Raw genomic sequence first — 17,340 nt, 5'->3', positions numbered from 1 at the left:
TCTGGGAATGTGACATCATGCAGCCCACCACACTCACTTCCCAGTCCTTTCAGGCCTATCCCCCACAACCCTTGTGACCTCCCCACCCCAAAAAAGAAAAAAAAGGTCCACTTTGTGTTGTCTATATACTCACTGGAGCATGGTCAAGCTCTCAGTGGCCTGCTCCTTACAGAACTGAGCTCTTCCCCTCCTGCACCCCCACCAGAGGCCATTGATTGTGGAGAGCTAACCTTATCGTCCATACCACACTTTTTAAAAGTTCTCTTTGGTGGTTTCCTGTCTTGGCTGTTACCTTCTTTGGGGGCGGGGTGGGGGTTGGGGTTGGGATTGTCACAGAAGCCTTCCATGTCCCTCTCTCTCATCTGTGTATCTGCAGTCATCGATAGCACAGCAAAAGCAGCCTCCTTGCTCTTTACCGTCAGCGGGAACACAGCTCATGGGCCTTCACACTGTTTCACTCGGACATCCACATGGCCTTCAGTGGGAACATGGGCCACAGACATCAACACAGCCCCACCTACACACACCTCAAAATAAATATGTTATCAATTTCTGAAAGAGAGAGACTGTGGCCTCTGTGTGTGTGTGTGTGTGTGTGTGTGTGTGTGTGTGTGTGTGTGTGTGTGTGTGCAGAAATACTCTCACATGAAGGTCAGAGGGCAACTTACAGGTGCTGGTTTCCTCTTTCTGCCATGTGCACCCCAGGGGCTGAACTGAGGTAGTCAGGCACCTTTGTCCACTGAGCCATCTCACTGGCCCCTCTCTCTGTCTCCCGCCCTTCTTTTTTCCCTTCTTCCCTCCCTCTCCCTTCCTTTGTAAGGGGCTTGCTATGTGGCTCAGAATGGCCTCGAACTTCAGGCTCTTGAGTGCTAGGATTACAGCGTATTCCCCCACACATCCCATCCCCCATGATCAGCCCCCCCCCTCCCCCGCCAAGGTCTGATGTATCCCAGGCTGGCCTAGGTCCCCGTGTGTAGCTGAGGATGTCCTTGAACTTCTGACCCTACTGCCTCCACCTCCCAGGTGCTGAGATGACAGGCACACATACTCCGGCATGCTCAGTGAATGAGGTGCTACAGATCAAGCCTGGGAGGGCTTTGTGCACACTAGGCAAGCGCCCTGCCAACAGAGCCGCATTCGCGGCCTAACCTTAGTCATCTTCGTTTTAGATTTACTCTCTCTCTCTCTCTCTCTCTCTCTCTCTCTCTCTCTCTCTCTCTCTCTCTCCCCCCTCTCTGAGACAGAGTTTTTCTGTGTAGCCTTGGCTGTTCTGGAACCTGCTTAGTAAACCAGGCTGGCCTCGAACTCAGAGACCTGCCTGCCTCTGCCTTCCGAGTTCTGGGATTAAAAGTATGTGCCACCACTACCTGGCTTTTTATTGTTTCTTGAGATAGGGTCTCATGTAGCCTAAACTGGCCTCAAATTCTCTATTTGGCTGAAGCTGGCCTTGAATTTCTGATCCTCCTGCCTCCACATCCCAAGGACTAGAATTACAGACATGTGCCACCACATGTGACTTTTAACTATATGTTGATATTAGCCAGAACTTCACACTTATCTTTAAAATACTCTTTCTGTCCGTCTGTCTGTCCGCCCATCTGTCCGTCCTTCCTCTCTCTTTCTTTTTTTTTTTTTTTTTTTTTAAAGATTTATTTATTTATTATGTACACAGAAGAGGGCACCAGATCTCATTACAGATGGTTGTGAGCCACCATGTGGGTGCTGGGAATTGAACTCAGGACCTCTGGAAGAGCAGTGGGTGCTCTTAACCTCTGAGCCATCTCTCCAGCCCCTCCTCTCTCTTTCTGTGTGATGGGGACTGAGCCTAGATATGCTAGACAAGTGCTCTACCACTGAGCTGCATCTTTAGCCTTTCTATTTCTTATTTTGAGGCAGTCTCACTAAGTTGTCTAGGTTGGCCTTGAACTCACTACCTAGCCCCGGCTGACTTTGATCTTGTGCTTTTAATTATTTTTTTTTTCACTCTTTGGGGGCCCGCCACCCAGCCCCGAAATAAATACATGGAAACTTATTCTTACTTATGAATGCCCGGTCTTAGCTTGGCTTGTTTCTAGCCAGCTTTTCTAACTTAAATTATCCTGTTTCTCTTTAACTATGTTTTGTCTCTGGGCCCTTTACCTTTCTTTATTCTATCTATCTTTCTTTCCTTCTCATTCCCTGGCTGACTGTGTGTCTGGCCCCTGATATCCTCCTCTCCTCCTTTCCTTGCCTCTTCCTCTCTTGAGTCTAGATTTCGCCTCCTATTTATTCTCTGCCCAGCAGCCCCGCCTGTCCTTTCTCCTGCTTTACTATTGGCCGTTCAGCTCTTTATTAGACCAATCAGGTGTTTTAGACAGGCACAGTAACACAGCTTCACAGAGTTAGACAAATGCAACATAAAAGAATGCACCACCTCTTTACAACATTAAACAAATGTTCCACAGCGTAAATGAATGTAACACATCTTCAGCTAATATTCTACAACATTGTGCTCTTCTTTTCTTAGCTCCTGAGTAACTGGAATTACAGGCCTGCGTGCCCAAACCAGGCTGATGAATTCTCTCATCTACTAAGAGACCCAAGTGAAAAATGTCTCTACCCTCTCCCCCACTCACATCCAAGCATAAGCCCTGCGGACTTGAGTTAAATCTAGAGTCTTCAGCTGTGTTGTCTCATCCATGGCCCTGATACCAGTGTGTAATAGCTGTTGACATAGGCCATTGCAGCAGCAAACTGACTTTTCTTGCTTCCACTTTTGTCCCTTCAAAAGCATCCTTTCCAAAATGCCAAGCTTCCCTGGACCAAATCCTCCAGGTTTCCAGGTGTGGTGGTACAGGCCTGTGATCCAAGCTACCTGGCAGGTTGAGGCAGGAAAATTGCAAGTGCAAGGTCTGCCTTGCCTACAGAGTGAATTCAAGACCAACCTGGGAGATTCAGTGAGACTCTGTCTCAAAATAAGTAAAAAGAGGGCTGGGGGTGTGGCTCAGTGGTGGAGCCCCTGCCAAAATCCCCCAGTGAGGGCCTAAGGTGTGGCTCAAGGTAGAGCACCTGCCTAGAATCCCCCAGTAAGGGGCTGGGGGTGTGGCTCAGTGGTAGAGCCCCTGCCTAGAATCCCCCAGTAAGGGGCTGGGGGTGTGGCTCAGTGGTAGAGCCCCTGCCTAGAATCCCCCAGTGAGGGGCTGGGGGTGTGGCTCAGTGGTAGAGCCCCTGCCTAGAATCCCCCAGTGAGGGGCTGGGGGTGTGGCTCAAGGTAGAGCCCCTGCCTAGAATCCTCCAGTGAGGGACTGGGGCTTGGCTCATTGGTAGAGACCCTGCCTAGCATGTGTGGATTCCTAGACTCCATCACTGATACCACATTAAAAAAACAAAACAACACACACACACACACACTCACACACTTCAGTGACCCCCCCATGTCCAAATGATATTTAATGTTTGAGCCCCAGGCAGTGTCCTCAGCATCTTTCTCCTATAGTTTAGGCTTTAGCAACTCCTACCACAGGTACACAAATGATTAATCCTCACATGCATGCTGTTCATGATGTCCTTTCTAATTTTAATGCCTTTCTCCCCATTTTGGGAAGACTTTTCCCTTTTAAAATTCAAGGAAATTCTGCTAGCTAGTTTTGTGTTCCAGAAGATGCTGCTGTTGTGATTTAAGAAAAAAAAAATTAGGGCTGGAGAGATGGCTCAGGGGTTAAGAGCGCTGACTCTTCTTCCAGAGGACCCGAGTTCAATTCCTAGCAGCCACATGGCAGCTCACACCTGTCTGTAACTCCAGTTTCAGGGGACCCCCACACCCATGGCAAAAACACAAATGCTAGCCGGGCGGTGGTGGCGCACGCCTTTAATCCCAGCACTCGGGAGGCAGAGCCAGGCGGATCTCTGTGAGTTCGAGGCCAGCCTGGGCTACCAAGTGAGTTCCAGGAAAGGCGCAAAGCTACACAGAGAAACCCTGTCTCGAAAAACCAAAAAAAAAAAAACAAAAAAAAAAACCCACAAATGCACATAAAAATAAAATAATTTATATTTACGTTTTTTAAAATGTGTGTGTGTGTGTGTGTGTGTGTGTGTGTGTGTGTGTGTATTTCTATGTGTGTGAGCATGCCATCATGCAAGTGTGGAAGTCAGAGGACCAACTTGTGAAAGCTGGTTGTCTCCTTCCACCATGTGGGTCCTGGGAATTGAGCTCCAGTCATGCTGGGAGACAAGCACCTTTATCTGCAGAGCCATCTTGCCAACCCTGATGTTGGGATTTTTGTATGCATTTCTCTCTCTTACTGGACCAAGAACCCTTGACGGCAAGAACTTGTTCTTTCTTCCCTCCGTGTGTCCTGAGAACCTCCCATGGACGTTGTGCAGGTCTTCAGGCTGTGTGGATTGAGCAGATGAATGTTATCAAGTGTTGATTCACAATAGCATAAGAAACATGCTCTGGGGCTGGAGAAGTGGCTCAGCAGTAAAAAGCACTTGCTACTCTTACAGAGGACCTGAGTTCAATTCCCAGCTCCCACATGGGTGACTCACACCATCCATAACTCCAGGGAATCTAACACCCTCTTCTGACCTCTGAAGGCATCAGGCACACACATCGTGTGCATACATACACACACACACAGCTGAAACGCTCATACACATAAAATAGAATAATCAAGTCTTAAGAAAGAAAGAAACACGAGCTTGTTTTTGGAGTTGAATAGGCAGGTGTTAGCAAGGGGCAGTTGGGAGGGGAGAGTGGGTGGGAATAGGGCAGTGTGTGGGACATTAACTGCTTGTGCACAAGCCCTGAGGTAAGAGGAAGCAGATTCAAATTGTGACCTGGTGTGACTAGAGTACAAGGTGTGGAGTGGACAGTGGCTAGAGGGTTGGGGAGCCAGACACCGTGCAGGACTCAAAAATGGGCTAAAGAGTTGAGTTTTTTTTTTTTTTTTTTTAAGACAGGGTTTCTCTGTGTAGCTTTGGAACCTGTCCTGGAACTCACTCTGTAGACCAGGCTGGCCTCGAACTCACAGAGATCCGCCTGCCTCTGCCTCCCGAGTGCTGGGATTAAAGGTGTGCACCCGGCTAGGAGTTGAGTTTTGATCCTGTTGGCAACAGGGAGCCCAGGGATAGTTTGAAACGTGAGAGCGCCTTTCCTTCCTTCCTTCCTTCCTTCCTTCCTTCCTTCCTTCCTTCCTTCCTTCCTTCCTCCTCCTCCTTCCTTCCTTTCTTTTCTTTTCTTTTCTTTTTTTTTGAGACAGGATCTCATGTAGCCCAGGTTGGCCTCAGATTCACTATGTAACTAATGGTGACCCTGAACCAATGGGTCCTCCTGCCTCCCTGTTCCCAGTGCTGGGACTCCTCCATGTGTACGTCACCAGGTCTGGGCTGGGCTGTGCTGGGACCAGCATCTTGAGGTTCTCGAATGCTAAGCAAGCCCTCTACTGACTAAGCCATATTAGAGAAAGGTCACTTTGGGGTCAGCAAGATGGCTCAGAGGGTGGGTGCTTGCCACCAATCCTGGTGACCCAAGTTCAATCCCTAGGCAGAAGCAGAGAATTGACTCTCACAGTTGTTCTCTAACTACTGTATTCTCGTCCCCCTCATAAACAGAACAGACTAGAAAATAAGCAAACCTTTTGAAAAAGGAATGATCTGCCCAAAGACCACTGAAGGTGTTCGTATCCACCTAGTCTTCCTTCCACTTTCCATTTATTTATTTATTTATTTATTTCGAGATAGAGTCTCACCATGTTGCCTTGGCTGGCCTGGAACTCAATAAGTAGATCAGGCTGTCTTTGAACTCACAGACCTCTGCCTACTTCTGTCTCTCGAGTGCTGAAACTCAAGGTGAGTGCGCATCCACTCCCACTTCCATGTTTGAGATGCTGTCTCTCACTGAAGTGCCCTGACAGGCTTTGAACTTTGAGTCTCCTTGCCAGAGCCTCCCGGGAAGCTGGGATTACGATTCGAGCCACCATGCCCAGTGTCTATTTTTTTTTTTTCCACTGTGTAGTTCAGGCTGGCTCTGAACTCTCCATCTGCCTGTCTCAGCCTCCCAAGTGTTAAGAGTCCAGTCATGTGCCACCTCACACAGCTAAAGGTCATTTTAATATTAAGGTGTTTCATGAATTGGATGGAATTTTGAGCCTGACTAGATATGAGGAAGAGAAACCGGTCAAGGAATAGGGCTCATTTATCTGAATTAACTTGATTAGAGGTGGGAGAGTGGGAACCCATGTCGGGGGGCGGGGGGGGGGGGAGGCTACATGCAAGGATTTGATGTGTTGTTTTGGGAGTGTTTTCAGCAGTTTCAGGAGGGGGTTTGGGAGGGAGTGCTAAACTGTAGACAAATTTAGGATTGCCATGGTAGATATAGCCGTTGTGGGAAGGGATGATTCATGCTTGCACAGAAAGTGGGTCTTCTTGGATGCTGAGAGGGTACTTTTGAAGATGGCTGTGGTCGCGTGCTGCCAGGAGGAAAAGGCAGATAGGGTTGAAAAGCGCATGTTGGGTTTAAGAAGGAGTGGGCTGGCCTGGAGCCTGAGCAGGCAAGTTGATGGGTGTGGTTTGGGCTAGACACCTGAAGGGTGGAGGTTGGGCTTGGCCAGAACTGTCAGTAATGTATCATTTGGCCACCAGGGGGCAGCAGCCACATGGAATCCAGGAAGTTAACTGTGGCCAGCGAACCTCACAGATGTGGGCAGACTTGGGGCTGGTCCACAGTTAAAGCTGCTTGGTAGTTGGAGAACATTTCTAAGTGAAGGGTGCTGAAAGATGGTAGAAGACTCTTCAGGGTGGGTGCGAGTTTCCCAGTCCTGTCTTAGAGGGTCCCCGCGGGCCACCGGGGATTCAGATAGCTTATTTGACAGTATGCTTTAGCAGTCCTGAGTTTGTGTCTTCATTTTCTCTAATTTTGTTTTGTTTTGTTTGAAATTTTTGTTTGTTTTTAAACTTTCTCACTGTGTAGTCTTTCTGGCCTGGAACTCACTCTGTAGACCAGGCTGGCTTTGAACTCACAGAGATCCACCTGTCTCTGCCTCTCGATTCTGGGACAAAAGGTGTGCACCACTACACCTGTATAGATAAATATATATTAATTAGTATTAATGTTGTCAATACAAGGTCTGGCTGTGTAGCCCAGGATAACATCGTGCTTTCCATCCCCCTGCCTCAGCCTCCCAGGGATTGTAGGCCAGCGTCATGCCCAGTTTGTTTGTTTCTGCCTTCCTTCCTGTCTTTTTTTATTATTATTATTAATTTTTTACAAAATTTTATTTGTATGGGTATTTTGCCTGCATGTGTGTGTATCACATTGGGCCTGGGGCCTGCAGAGGTCAGAAGAGGGCGTCAGATCCCCTGGAACTGGAGTTACAGATGGTTGAGAGTCACCAGGTGAGTGCCGGGAACCGAACCACGCAGAAGGGCAGAGCCCTTAGTGTTGAGCTGTCTCTCCACCCCTCCTTCCTGATTTTTGTTTGCTGCCATCTCATGTAGCCCAGGCTAGCCTTGAACTTACAATGTAGTCAAGGATATTGTAAAGCAGCCTCTCTCTCTCTCTTTAACTTCCTCCTTCTGGCACACAGAGAGCTCAGGGCCTTGTGAATGTTCTGTCACCCACGTACATCCCTCGGCTTTTATTTTATTTTTGTTTCCCTTGTGTTTTGTTATTTATTATTTGTTATTATTTCTAGTTATGTGTTTGTGTGTGGGTATCTGTGCACATGAGTGGAGGGAACTGTGGAGGCCAGAGGTGTTGGAGCCCCTGGAGCTGGAGTTGCCAGGGCTTGGGACCTGCCTGAGGTGGGTGCTGGGAACCGAACTCAGATCTGCAAAGGCAGTGTACATTCTTGAGCACTGATCCATCCCTTTAGCTGTTTCCCCACATTTTATTTTGAGGCAGGCTCTTGGACTAACTTACAATCCTTCTGCCTCAGCTTCCTAGGCAGCTTGGATCACAGCCTCAGCCTCCTACCTATACCCACTAAGCGCTGGAATCATCAGTGTCCACCACTGCGTCTGGCAAGTGTTCTCATTTGCTGGAAAATGCTCCCCCATCTTGCTCCCTCTTCTCCAGGACTCATCTCAGGTGTCATCCCTTTCCAGAGGCCGCCCATTGTATAGTATGATTCTTATGCACTCAATGTCACCAAGTTAAAAATTATTGCATTTCTTGTATTTACGGGGCGCACACATGCTATGGCATGCCTGTGGATGGTGGAGGAGTGTGCAGGAGTTGGCTCTCTCCTGCCACCATGTTGGTCCTGGGGCTCAAACTTGGGCTATCAAGTACCTTTACCCACTGAGCCACCTCATTAGCCCAAAACTCATCAATTAAAAACATACATAATATATGAAATATGTATATGGAGAGAAATATTACAGAGAGAGAGACGGGCGGGAAGGGGGCAGTTCCAGGCTGGCCTCAAATTCACAGTGTGCCTCTGCCTTCCAAGTGCTCAGATTACCGGTGTGCGATGCCATGAACGATCAAAACTCACCAATTTTAATTTGTTTGATATAGGTATAGTTTGATGTGCTCTCACACCTGCACACAGAGTTCTGTAACCACCACGATCGTGGTACAAAATGTTTCCATGAGCCTGGAACTTTCTTGCCATCCCGTTGCTGTGGGTCTCTGCTTCCACTCCAGTCCTCTTCAGAGGCTGAACTGATGTTCTGTTACCATAGTACTATTGCCTAGAATTTCATATGAATAGACTTTTACAGTATGAAATCTTATACATACAGATAACCTCAGTTGTTTTTTGTTTGTTTGTTTGTTTTCCGAGATAGGGACTTGATATGTAGCCCAGGCTATCCTCGAACTCATGGTGATCCTCTTGTCTCTGTGCCTACAACAGGCTTGTTTTCTTGGACAGGACACTGTAGTGCGGGCTGACCTGCAGCCTGAGGCAATCCATTCATACACAGACTTAAGGCACACGCATATATACCTAAAACAGGTAAACAAACCTTAAAAGGAGAAGGGGAGGGAGAGAAGAAGAAAGGAAGAAAAGGCTGTCAAAATGGTTCACCAGGGAAAGGTGCACACTGCCAAGTCTGATGACCTGAGTTCAATTCCTAGGATCTACTCGATGGGAAAGAGAACTGTGGGCCAAGCGGTGGTGGCCCACGCCTTTAATCCCAGCACTTGGGAGGCAGAGGCAGGCGGATCTCTGTGAGTTCGAGGCCAGCCTGGTCTACAGAGTGAGTTCCAGGACAGCCAGGGCTACACAGAGAAACCCTGTCTCAAAAAACCAGAGAGGAGAGAGAGAGAGAGAGAGAGAGAGAGAGAGAGAGAGAGAGAGAGAGAGAGAGAGCGAGCGAGCTGTGTCCTGAAAGTTGTCCTCTGACCTCCACACATATATTACACACACACACACACCAAAAAACACGCCCCCCCAAAAGCAACACTGAAAAGAACATAACTTGCAGAATATCACACATTCTATATTCCAAGGGACAACTTTTTATTTTATGTGTATGAATGGTTTGTCTGCATGTATGTCTGGGCACCAGGTGTGTGCCTGGTGCCCGAGAAGATCAGAGGAGGGCACTGGATCCCCTGGGACTGCAGTTACAGAGGGTTGTGAGCCGCCGTGTGGGTGCTGGAAATGGAACCCAGGTCCTCTGGGAGAACAGCCAGTGCTCTTAACCACTGAGCCATCTCTTCACCTCTGATGCATGGTCCGGTCCTTAGAGGAATATGATGCTTTGAGAACGAGGGCTTCGTTAGATGCATAGAGCATGCTCATCTTCTCTGTGCTGAAGCCAGCATGCCTTGTACATCCTGGTGTGTTCTGGAATCATGACTCGGGCCAAGAGGACCCCTAGAGGTCATTTAGGACAAGGGATATCCAGGGCTTGCTCCTGTGTCTACTGTGGAATCTCCATTTGTAAGTAAGTGAGGAACACTGTTGCCTGCTTAATGTGGACATTCTAGATAATTAAGAGATAATGGGGCTGGAGAGGTGGCTCAACAGTTAAGAGCACTGGCTGCTCTTCCAGAGGACCTGGGTTCAGTTCCCAGCACCCACATGGTGGCTCACAACTATCTGCAACTCCGGGATCCTGTCTCCTCTTCTGGGCTCCGAGGACACTCACCTACACAGGTGCTTACATATATACAAACAGTCACATAAATAAAAAACAGTCTTTAAACAACAAAGAACTTAACTCATGGGTTGGGGAGATGGCTCAGAGGATAAAGTGCTCGTTTTGCAAGCACTAATTCTGAATTTTACCCTCTGAACCTGTGTGAAAAAAAAAACAAGCTGCTGTGGAATGTGTAAGGGCATATTGTAACCCCCGCCCTGGGGTGATGGAGACCGTGCATCCCTGGGGTCCAGTGACCATCCAGCCTGGCCTAACTGGGGAGTTCCAGAACAATGAGAGACCTTGTCTCAAAAGAAAAACAACAGAAAAAACAAAACAAAACAAAACAAAACAAGATGAAGAACACCTGAAGGCCACGGGAGTGTGACCTCTAACCTCCATGAGCACAAGCGCACACGTGACCTCACAGACATATGTACCTCCACACACACGAACACATGCACAGTAAACACATTTTAGACACTAACTTCCTTCCAAAAGGGATGCCAGTCGTGTAGGCTGTAGGCTGTAGACAATGTACCGGTTGCCAGAAAACATGCAATACTTAGCATGTATCCCATGCCATTTCTTAGGTCTTCAGCTCCAGGGCTTATGTATTGAATGTTCGCTGGCTGTATATGTAATTACGAGGCACTTGGTTATTCTTGGGGGGGGTGTCCCCACCTCCATGTGCCCTCAAGGTGTTGAGGGCACAGCAGACAGAAACAGCCTTGATGCTTTCTGTGTCTTGGAACCTCCCTTCCAGAGGGTACAATAGTCTCTTGTCTTCTGTACAAAGTCCTCAGGAGTCAGTGGGGGCATACTTATTGTGGAGTTCAGTGTTTGTGTTACTTAGATTGTTTAAACTTAAAATAATTTAAAAAATTTATATTAAAAGTTTCAATTATTATTAGTGTGTGTGTGTGCATGTGTGCGAGTGTGGAGGTCAAAGACAACTTTGTGGATCTCTCCGTCCACACTTCCATGGGTTCTGAGGATTGAACTGGAGTCGCCAGGCTTGCACAATAAGTGCGCTTCCTCACTCAGCCACCCAGCCCCCATATTTGAAATTTTAAAACATTTATGTAGCGCACACACACACACACACACACGTGTGTGTGTAGGTGTGTGCGCTCGTGCACACTCATGCATATGCAAGTGTACATGTGTGACATGGTGCATGTGTGTAGGTCGGAGGACAGCTTTTGGGAGTCTATGTCCTTCTACCATGCCGGTTCTGGGGAGTGAACTCAGGTGATCTGGCTTGGCAGCAAGCCACCTTTACCAGCTGAGCTGGTAGCTCCAATGTAGATCAGGCTGGCCTCAAATTTATGGTAATCCTCTGACCTCCAAAGTTCTGGGATGAAAAATATCCACACCTGTTAGTTTTTGGGATTGAACCCGGGGCTTTGTGCAAGCTTTGTCCCCAATACTTGTGGTGCTTTCCCTGTTTTTGAGGGGCCTGGGGGGGGTGTCTCATGTAGTCCAGGCAGATCTTGAACTTACAATGTAGCTGAGGTTGGCTTTGAACTGACTTCGCTGCTTCCACTTCTCAAGTGTTGGCATTACAGGAGTGTTCCATCACACCTAACTTACCAGGTCCCTTATGGTTATATTGAGAGCCTATGTAACTAACTTGTGTGCAGGTGGGTTGGGGGAATCGTTCTGTTGATTAGTTACCGCCCCCCGGCCCCCCCCCCCCCCCCCCCCCCCCCCCCCCCCCCGCTTGCAGGTGCTCTTAAGTGATTGCGAGGTAATTACGCATATACTGCCTAAGATGCAGTGCCTACTTTGTACGCAAGGGGTAGATAGTTTGTGCGTCCGTTTGTTTTGCGCACCCAGAGCGAGTCCCACGGGGCTGCTTGGTACAGGGAATAGTGAGTAGCTCCGTGTCTGTTATGCACACGCTGCACGGGTCCCAGGTACTTACTCGGCTCGCCCGCAGGATAGGTGTTTCCTGTATTTATTTCTGTTAGGAACTGCGCTTGCAGCGTAGGTCCCGGGAGCCTTCTCTGTGTATGTGGGCAGTTTGGGGAGGGGGGTGTGTGTCTGTGTGTGGTATTTTTCTCACATCGCAAGGATCCAGTGTGCACACTCGAAATACATGGGGAAATAGGAAAACCTTCTCAGTAACAAAGCAGAGGGTGGCGGCTGCCGCTAACAGCCGAGATTGCGCAGCGCGTGCCCGCTGTCTGCCTCCTCATCCTCCCTTCCCAGGTCTGGGCACTACTGCCTTCTATCTCCTTGCTGCACTTCCACGCCCCAGCCAGCAGGGGGAGGAAGTCTCGAGCCCTCTGCTGACCCTGTGAGGACCTTCTTCTGGTCCATGGCTCTTTCTGGTTCTGCCCTTCTTTTCTCAGGCCTCTTCCCGAGGCCTACTGTGCTCCAGGAGAGAGAGCCTTCCTCCTCTCATTCCCCACCCCCTCATGCTCCCCATCCCTGGACTTGCGTGTCACCCCTCTGGGTTCTGTCGCTGTGTCCCATGCCCCCTCTCTCCCAGGCAGGGCGCTGTCTCCTCTCCCCCTTACTCATCTCTGTTCACCAGCGAGCCCCTTCCAGTGTCGGTCTCCGTCTGGCGTTCTCTGTGTCGCCCTGTGTTTCTCCTTCCTGGGCCGGCCATGTGTGTTTCCCGGCATCACCTCTAGACCTCAGTTTTGCCGCGGCCTCTCGCCCTGACTTGACTTTTCACATCTTGTGCTCCACGTCTCTCAGCCCCTTCCCTCTACTTCTCAGCGCCCCTGTGCATAGTTGTTCGTTTCTCCCTCCCACTAATCGCCTGTCTCCTCATCTGACTCTCACTTTCCCGCTCCGGGCCGTTTTCTGTATCTCTGAATCTTCTGGTCTCTGTCGGGGTCTCTGGTGTTCTCCGATTCCTCGGGTCTAGTTCTCTCCTCTCTGTGTCTTCCCGCCCCTGCGTCTCTCTGCCTCTGCCCTCTTCCTCTCTTTAGGGCTCTTCCCCTTGTTTGACTCTTGATGGCCTCTCTCTCTTACATGTCTCTCTCTTTTTGGGCCCCTCCCTACTGCTCAGTGTGTATCCCCCTGTCTCTGTGGGCTCCGTTTTTGTGCTGACTTCCTGCCTCCCCTCTCTCCCTTGCGCGGACCTCTTATTTTTATCTCTTTGTCTCTGGGTGTCTCTGTGGTTCTTGGTTCCTCTCTCTGTCTTTTTGCCCCATCTGCTCCGCACTCCCCCATCTGGACTGCTCTCTGCCTCTTGCACTACACTCCCTCTCCTTTCTTCCGTTTCTCTTTGTCTCTGGGTGTCTCTCTGCACCCCCACTTTAGGGCCCCTTCTTGCCTTTGAATCTCTCTCTGCTGAGTCTCCACTCTGTCTCTTTTCTCTCTTCCGCTGCGTCTGTTTGTTTTTTCAGTGTCTCTGTGTCTCTATCACTGAGTATCTCTCGGTCTCTGTGTGTCTCTGGATGTCTCTGTGAGTCTCTGGGCCCAAAGGTCTCCCTCTCCCTGTCTTTGAGTATTTGAGTCCCTTTCTGTTCACTGTCTCTCTTCCTTTCCCAATGTCTCTGTATCTCTCCATGTCTCTGATATCTCTGTGTGTCTCTGTGTCTCAGGGCTTCCCCTTGTGTCGGTGTCCCCCTTTACTTATCATTCCTCTCCCATTTCCGTGTCTCTGTCTCAGCGTATCTCGGCATATCTCTGAGTCTCTCTGTCTCTGTGTCTCTGTGGGTCTCGGGCCTCTCCCTGCCTCCGTGTCCCCTGCGCTCCCCGCCCTCTCCCTCTCCCTCTCTCCCCCCTCGCTCTCTGGCTCGCGCTCTCTCTCTGAGCATCCTTGGGCCCGGGGTTGCCATGGGGACAAGGTGGGAGCCGGGGATGGCGCGCGCCTGGGCTCGCGCCGGCAGCTCAGGCGAGGAGCAGCGGCCAGAGCAGCGCCAGCAGCAGGCAGCGAGCGGGCGCGGGAGCGGGAGCGGGAGCGGGGGTAGCGTTGGCGGCGGCGGCTCCTCCTCGGCCATCCCCTCGGAGCCGTGCAGCTGACGCGCATGGCGAAGACAGCGGCGCCTACCGATGGGAGCAGCGGTAAGGCAAGGCGGCGCGGCGCAGCCGGGCGGGCGGCGGGCAGCCTCCTCCTCTCCCCAGCTCGCCTGCGCGCCCGCCCGCCCGCCCTCCCTTCCTCCCTCTCCCCTCGCAGCCCCTGCCCGCCCGCCCGCGCCGCGCTCGCCCTTCCATTTAAAAATCTTTAAAACTTTGCATATTAATATCTGCGCTTTGCATAATCTGACCCGCGCTTTATTGATTGCAAGAAGCTTAATGCAGCCGGCTCGGCCTATTGCAGAGAGCTCTCCGGGCGGGAGCCGGGCGGGCGCCGCTCGCTCCGCACCGCGCTCCGGCTGGCCGCGCTGCTGCGGGCCCCGGCCCTCTCGCTTCCCTCCCGGCGCCCGCACCCAGGCTTTGCCCCCTGGCTGGGTATTTTTATTATTTGGGGGCGAGTGTGTGGGGGAGATCGGCTTGCTGTTGGTGACAGTGAAAGAACCAAAGGAGAGATAGATGGAGGGTGGGATGGGGAAAAATGGGGACTGAGGTGAAGAGGGAAGGAAAAAAAAAAGGGAGAGAGAAAGCAAAAAGGATAGGGAAAGAAGAGGCGTGGAGGGGGAAGGGGGAGAGAGAAGGCAGCCGAGGACGGAGCTGAAAGGACGGATGAGCGAGAGCCGAGACAGAGAAGAAAAAGGAGGGAGGCGAGGAGCGCAGACTAGAGAAAGAGCCGGGGACAGCCCCGGAGCTGGCGAGCGAGGCAGGCGGCGGGCGCTTCATCGTCGCTGTCCCCCAGGCCAAAAAATAAAGAAAAGAAAAAGGGGAAAAAAAATCACACCAATAAAAAGGTGCTGAAAACAAAACACATCGCTGCTGGGGCCACCGAACACAAAAAGGAGTGAGCTTGGAGACGCAAGGCGAGGTGGCATCCGCTCCTGGCTGGCCGCGGAGCCTCGGACAGGCTCCCGGGGCTGGGTGGGACCCCTATTTTAATCCAGCATTTGAGGAAGGGGTGACTGTGGAGAAAACGAGGCGAGAGGGTTCAGGGCTGGTGGCGGTTCGCTTGCTTTTTTCTTTCCTCTTCCCCCTCCTTCCTGGGGGTGTGGGGGCCGGTTTAGTGAGGTGATGGTTGGTGATGCTGTCTGAAGCTCCGAAGAAAGCAGGGTGCATGGGGGGGAGAGGTAAGGGCCCTGGGAACGAGAAAAGGCTGGGGGTGGGAATGGGGGCGTGAGAGAAAGGAAAGGGGTGCCTTGGCTAGCAGGAAGGGTGGAAATGGGAAGTAGAAGCAGCCGGGATGGGACGCGGAGAGGCGGTGGCGCCTCTCTGGTGTGAAGAGAGGTGGAAAGCGGAGCCAGGGGCCCCAGAGTGGTGTTAGGGAGCCGCAGCGCACCCCTCAGCTCTCTGGGCAAAGTCTGTGACTTGGGGAGCCCCTTTGGCTGCCTCTTGCTCTCTTCCCCTTTCTTCCTTTCCCGTCTTTTCACGCGTTCTTTTCTCCCCATCTCTTCTCTTTCCCGTTTTCCAGTTTCTCTCTTCCTCTTCTCCCTGACAGCCCCCCCCCAAGTTGTCTCCCTTTTCTTCTCCATTCTCTCCTCCAGCTTTTCTTTCATTCTCTCTCTTTTTCCCTTCCCCCTTTATTTCATTCTCTCCTCCCGGCCACTCACTTCCCCTGTCCCCCACCCCCTGCCCCCTCCCCCCTCCCCCTCCCTCAGTTTCATTTATTCACCACTTTTGCAGCATCAGCACTGAGCAGGGTGCCAGGGAGAGGGGCTCCGTGCAAAGGCAAAGATGCCCTAACTTCCCACCAGAGCCTAACCTCGATGCCCACATCCCACAGATCTCTGTGCCAGTGCTTCTAGCTGGGGGCTTGGGTCTGCCCTGAGGTCCTGGGGCCACCTCTTCTTTCCTTTTGGCCTCTGGAAAAGTCTTGCTGAAGGCTCACTGGGGCATGGGAGGGGGAGGGGCAGACCCTAAGAGAGGCTCATCACTGTGGTCCTAGCCCCACTGAGGAAGAAGGGTGTGGACAGAGAAGAAAATGACATGGAAGGGAAAGGAGAGGAACAGAAAGTGTGTGTGTGTGAGGGACATCTCTCTGAGCGGGTCCTCAGAGCTTTGGAGGCTCAGGTAGAAGACCCCAAGAGAAAGGCTCTGGCCTGCTGACCACTCCCCACTTCCTTCCTCCATCCTTGGGCCTATGGAACAAGAACCAGTAAATCTTAGCTTTAGAGAAGAATCCGGTCAGCTACTTAACTCTACAGTTGTAGACTCTGGCCATCCCCACAGGTGAATTTGTTCCCCAACCCCCAGGGTGTCAGGGGAGGGTGAGGAGTCATTGCTTGGTGGGGGTCTGGTGTGTACAGAGTCAGACCGTGGCGGCAGCGTGCGTGTGTACAAGGCCTTCGTGGTAAGGAAGAGGTTTTTGGGGGACGGGCTAACTGTGTGTAGGTTCGGGAGCCTTAGCAAAGAGAGATTAGCCGCAAGTACAGAATCGTGACATACGTTTTCCGTGGGATTCGGGGCCTAGCGTCCCCATTGTGGGTGTTCCACGTCCAAGAGGGAGTCGGGCATGTATTCGGGCCAGTCTCTCTCGCCTTGATGTTTTTGTGCCAGCCGTTATATGTGCATGCGAGAGGCCCTCTCTGGCTCTTGTGTGGAAGTGTCCATGAGTGTGCAGGGCCATGTTTTAAGTCTAGTATCAGCAGTGGACACGAGACACTCTCGTGCTTAGAGTAAAGCTCTTGTGTGGCGGTTACTAGGTCTGAATGCGGCGTGTGCACATTAGAATCACGTATGTGAAAGTGCCCTTTTCTCACAAGCTGTTATTGTTGTGATTGCTACTGTTGGGGGTCCCGGTGTGTCCTGGATAAAAGAGTGTACAGGTTTGTGAAGCGAGGTCTAGGTGGAGTGTGGAGGGATGTCTCGCTTGCTCACAGAGGTCGTGGGCATCTGGGTGGCTTTAACAGCACACTTGCACAGCATCCTTTAGGTTCAAGAAAACGAAAACAAAAAAAGATCTACCCTCCCACAGTTGCCCCCCAAAATCTTCCTTGGCCCCTCCATAGTAACAAAGTATTCCTATGTGTGAAGACTGTGGTTGGGTGGAGGCGGGGGGGGGGGGGGGGGGGGGGGCGGGGGGGGGGGGCAGCCTGAAAGGAGGGAAATGGATCAGGGCCTCAGACAGCATCTCTAGTTGTTGGTAACGAGATTCAGTCTACTTCCTGATTAGTAGGTAATGCTGGCCGGAGGCCCAGCCACGCACATTAGAGGCATCTAGACCCCTGGTTT

General features: G+C 51.1%; 1 protein-coding gene across 2 annotated transcripts in view; it reads left to right on the top strand.

The window, feature by feature from the left end:
- Positions 1-12,832: 12,832 nt before the first annotated feature.
- The window catches only part of Pou2f2 (POU class 2 homeobox 2), a 90,228-nt gene continuing 85,720 nt past the window's right edge, over positions 12,833-17,340 (top strand). The window contains exon 1 of one of the 2 annotated variants that reach the window (XM_052760609.1): positions 12,833-14,106. The gene's annotated coding sequence lies outside the window, so the exon portion shown is untranslated. Of the gene's footprint in view, positions 14,107-14,692; positions 15,240-17,340 lie in introns of those variants that run through there. The other variant, XM_052760610.1, reaches the window with a different exon arrangement.

This window comes from Peromyscus californicus, unplaced genomic scaffold (assembly GCF_007827085.1).
Source record: "Peromyscus californicus insignis strain IS unplaced genomic scaffold, ASM782708v3 Scaffold_4__1_contigs__length_199733344, whole genome shotgun sequence".
Lineage (NCBI taxonomy): Eukaryota > Metazoa > Chordata > Mammalia > Rodentia > Cricetidae > Peromyscus > Peromyscus californicus.
The sequence above is the reverse complement of the archived record's forward strand: the minus strand, read 5'-3'. Positions and strand labels throughout refer to the sequence as shown.